The sequence below is a fragment of the Sardina pilchardus genome, chromosome 15, assembly GCF_963854185.1.
Source record: "Sardina pilchardus chromosome 15, fSarPil1.1, whole genome shotgun sequence".
NCBI classification, from domain to species: Eukaryota; Metazoa; Chordata; class Actinopteri; order Clupeiformes; family Clupeidae; genus Sardina; species Sardina pilchardus.
Genome location: NC_085008.1, coordinates 11,339,927 through 11,344,926, shown reverse-complemented (window position 1 = coordinate 11,344,926; position 5,000 = coordinate 11,339,927). Strand labels below are relative to the sequence as shown.

The 5,000-nt window shown below is 47.8% G+C and overlaps 1 protein-coding gene across 1 annotated transcript in view; it reads left to right on the top strand.

Annotated features, from left to right (window-relative positions):
- ror1 (receptor tyrosine kinase-like orphan receptor 1) overlaps positions 1-5,000 on the top strand; it is a 122,959-nt gene that overhangs the window by 82,656 nt on the left and 35,303 nt on the right. The gene's annotated exons all lie outside the window — the stretch shown is intronic.

Below are 5,000 nucleotides of genomic sequence, written 5' to 3'. Positions count from 1 at the left end.
CGGTGAAGGCGCTTCATTATGGGAGTGACATCACCTCTCGCTGAGGCACCGGTGGGGGGGAATTCCTCCAGGTTTCCATGGCGCTGATGAGGTTCGCTGCCATGCACTTTATCGCCGTAGATACAGGGTTGACTGACAGCGCTGAAAGCCCTTGATTAGATCCAGTGGCATGTCCACAGATCTACAGTTAAAGCAGGCTGTTGCTGCTGATCTTTTGCCTCGGTCAGATGTTGTGCTTTGAGTTTAGCTGTCTAGTGTAAAAACACTCACACGCTCACATACTGTACATGAACATACATACAGTATGAGGGGGTGTAGAGAGCATGCAGTCACAAACATATATGTTAGCACACACAGACACACACACACACACACACACACACACATACATGCAATGCAATGCAATGCAATACCTACTTACACATTTATGAGTTCTTGGCAGTGTCATTGCTGTCAAAACAGCTAAAGCTTTGGAGTTTCACCTCTGGCAGCCATGTCTGGAGCTTTAGACTACAGCATCCTCCTCGTGTTTTCTTAGCTGTGAACCTGCTCGCATATCTCTCCAGGGCCCCGGGCCTCAGAGCCCACCACGTCTCTATCAGCCGGTCCGAACCCATGACTCAGTCCGGCCGGTCAACTGCGCTCTCTCTCTCTCTCGCTCTCTCTCTCTGTCTCTCTCTCTCTCTCTCTCTCTCTCTCTCTCTCTCTCTCTCTCTCTCTCTCTCTCTCTCACGCCAGCAGTGCAGCTCTGACGTGGGGGCTGATTGGAGTGCACTTGATGGGATGAATTACTTTCTCCTGCCCCATTTATTCCCGCTGTTGACCGGAACAGCGGGAAGTTCACGTTGAGAGGGGAGCTGGAATTATTTGGGAGCCGTCGGGCAATTTGCAATATTAAAAATAGCTGATGGATGGGAGGCCGGACTTTCCAGGCGATTCGGTTACCTGACATTTAAAACTGCGAGCACAGTGGGGAAATGATGTATTTTTTCATCAAGCCCTTGGCCACCCTCCCCGTCTGTGTACACTTTCTTCTGTGTGTCTGAACCGATCTGTCTAAATAACTGTTCACACCTCTAAATCTCTCGCTTTTTTCTCTCTCACTGTTATAACTGCAAGCAACTGAAAGGGATCTCTGTAATGCTCTCTATTAACATGAAGTCATCGTTGTATACATGATCATAGAAAATATGACAGCATTACTGTGTCGACCAGTCAGGGATTTATCCTTCAGGGAAAATCCTATCCCTCTCGGAAACAGCAGCCAGGGAGGGCCAGGGTAAGCAACAGAGGGAAGACACACAATATCCTCATTAAGGCGGTTAGAGAGACTCACCCAGGGTTATCTGGGATGATTCACTGTTAAGATACGCAACCCAGTGATTCAGTTAGTCCCAGGTCTGAGACGCCATACAGAACAAACAGAGTGTGTGTGTGTGTGTGTGTGTGTGTGTGTGTGTGTGCTTGAGTGGAGCATGCTGGGTCCTCTCCAGGAAGCTCTGCCAGGAACCGAAAAGGTCAGCTACTAAGAAAAAGGCACTTTGGTGGCCCTGGTTTTGATCCTAGCTTCTAGCGAGTTCTGAGGAGAGGCATGGGGAATCGATCAGGCGAGGCTCTGAGCTTTAATGTTGTCTGTACATCTGCCACCGTGTCCTACCCATTTGTCAGGATTAAGTGAGCACGATGCCTTCTCAAAATGACTAATGAAAACTCGGTCTTCATTTATTTATGCCATTTGGGCTGAAGACAGAGACAGAGAGAGAGAGAATCTCTGTTTTGCACATTTCCTACCAGACCACTTTCAGCAGGGCAGCCCAACACTTACTGCTCCTCGACAGCTTAAAGGATCACTTTCCCCTCCTCTTTTTCCCCAAGCGCTCGCAGGAAATAAGGGATGGAATCTGAAGTACAGATTGAATGCTCAAGGAAATGCATGTTGCACGTTTATCGGAAAACAAAACACATACACTGTTTAAGTTAAACTTTTGAGGTAAATGAAGACATCATCTCTGTATTCTTATTGGTCTGCACATTGATATATAACTTTTATTTAATTTAATATTTAATTTGTGGGGGTATGTGAATATGGAGTGAGAGATGTAGTCCCTTAGACTCTGCATGGCCCGTACGGTAGAGAGGTGTATCTGTGGTGGCGCATCACTGGGTGTTGTTCAGAAGAGCCCTCATCTCACCTCTGGTTGGATCTGTGCAGGCGTGTAGTGGGGAGGAGGAACAAAGAGAGAGCTCAGGTCCTATCAGTCATGCAGTAGAATTATCATGCCATTATCACCTCGGGCCAGCAGGGGCTTCTTAAATAAACCACCAGATGGCAAGAAAGGAGTGTGTGTGTGTGTGTGTGTGTGTCGGTAGTTTTGCGGTATACTGTAAATTTGCTTTGGAGAGTCGCGATTCCTTCCAGAAGCATGTGCCTAAGCCATCAGTATGTCCAACAGCACTGCTACGTGGCTAAATTCAAATGCAAAGCTAACATCCGTTGGACATATCGGGAGCGTTTGTGTATTATTCCAAGAGACTGTTTGGACAGAGGGGATTAAAAGGGAGGGATGGAGGATATGAGCTTGAGAGGGGAGCTTCCTTCTTCCCTCTCTTACCCCCAACAGATGAAGGTGGGTGTTTTGGGAGAGGATGAGGAAGGTGAGGAGGAGAGTGCAAAGGCAATAAGATACTACGCGGCGCACAGATGGTTGGGAATTCAAATGTAAATTCAGTGAATGCAAATTCAAATGATGCCATTCATGAGACTGACAGATAAAAATGGGCCTAGTCAATTGACAAGACAGCTTCTACTGTTAATTCTACTGAGATTTATTGCATTGGAAACTAGGAGTAAATGGTCAAGAAAGTTTAAACACAGCTGTTCTCCTCAATCTTTAGTGCATAGACTTCAGTGCACCTTGTTATCAAACAGTTCATGAAAGATCAATAAGTTAAGTATTTTAGGTTTTGATCTATGCAGCTGTTATCCTTTTCAGACTTTCATGGACCGTGATCGTTCTATACATGAACTAGTTGAGTTGTATAGCAAATGATGCATAACAAGCCCTTTGGCGGAGAACCAGAGGAGGAGAGGGCTCTGCGCAGAGAAACCCTTCCTCCATGTGGACACACCGGACAAATCTACTCTAACAAGGGAGCTAAACCAGGCGCATGGTGAACTGAAGCGTTCCGTTGGCGACGCGTATGTCGCAGCAGTTAATAATCACTATAATAAATGGAGGTAGCTACACCAGACGTACACCAGGCACGTACATTTGGAAAAAAAAATAGACCAGTCTTCCATCTAAAATGGATTTTACGCGTTGCGAACGGAACGCTTCAGTTAGGCGCCTGGTGTAGCTCCTCTGTTAGAGTCCAGTGTTTGGAGCATCAAGCGCTGTCCCTCCCACCCCCCACCCCTCCGCTTGGCAGGGTGTCCAGTAGGGAGGCTCGCTGCGTGCCAAGACAAACGTCCCCAAACTCGGCCAGCACCCCCATGACAAAGGAACGGGGTCACCAGTGTGCCGCAGTCACAAAAGCAAACAACAACATTTACCCAGTACTGGTGCTGGATTATCAGGGCTTTGCAGTCTGTTGACCCCAGGTCACCGAGTCTGTGGGCTCTGGCTCGGACTCGCTGGGAACCGCAGTGGACAATCACTTGTTAAATCAGTCTGGAGTGATAACCCAAGACAAATAAAAAAAACTAGAACGTTTGAATGCAGACGCTGGGATTACTGTAGCAACGGAGGTCAGTACAAATCATTTTGTTCAACAGAACGCTTAAGCTGGAGTCAGTGAGATGTTCTCACCATGACTGATGGTGTTTTTAAGGGAAAGGTGTGTGGACTTAATTGCCGCAAACACAGCTTCTCCGTTTGTCTATATAAGGCATTGCAGGAGTTGCATCCTCCTCAGAAGTTGTTCCTCAAATAAACAGGGAGAGAGGAGGAGAGGAGAAGAGAGCAGGCCTTTGGGCCCAGCACAGTAGGCTTCTCTTTGTGTGGACTTATCAGATCAAACACGTCCCCAGGACACTCCACGCCGTGTTTATGCAAGGGACAGGCCAGCCTTCACTGGAGATTTACACAGTGGAGAGACAAAGGAATCAGATAAAGGCCTTTTGCTCCTCTCTCCTTTTTCCAACCATCCCTTTTCCCTCTCTCTCTCTCCTTCTCCCCCACGTTATCTCTATCTCTCTCTCCTTCATTGTCTTGGTTCCATCTCTCTTGATTACTCCTGCATAACTTTGCTCTTGCACCCTTCCTCCATCTTACACACACACACACACACACACACACACACACACACACACACACACACTCGTTCTTCTGGTCCTGTGTGAGATGTGTATGATGTTGTGGATGTTGATTCACAGCTGTTGGGCCTCAGGGCCTTTCCCTGTCCACCCCGTCTCCACCCCCCACATCCCCCCCCCCCCCCCCCCCCCACACACACACACACATACACACACATCTCCCCACGGGGCACAGGGACCTCATATACTTTTATTAATTCAACCGTCAAAGTCACATTCCACACATAGCTCCCTGCTTCATGCTGCTCTCTTGCGCTCTCTCTCCCTCTCTCTCTCCCTCTCCCTCTCTCTCTCTCTGTCTCTGTCGCTCTCTCTCTCTGTCTGAGATGCACCCAGGACCTCCGTGAGGAATGACAAGAATCACTTTGAGGAGCTTCAAATGTCCTCTGAGTTGATATACTGTTCAGATCTTATGGAAAGTGCATTGCTACATACATATGGTGGCATGCATACATGAAATCAAACTAGGTCAACATGTATACACAAGAGCAATAACACATTAGCTGAGACCTGCTCTACAATGTGTTTAGAATCTATTTCTCAGCTGGACGTGTGTGTTGAAGGTTTCGGTAACAAATGCTTTTGCCTGGGTCAGCGCTGGGGAAGCCCACCTGCTGGACGAGTGTGGAGGTAATGGAATACCGTGTGGAGGTGGGAGTGGTGCTCTGCAGGGGAAGAGGCCATG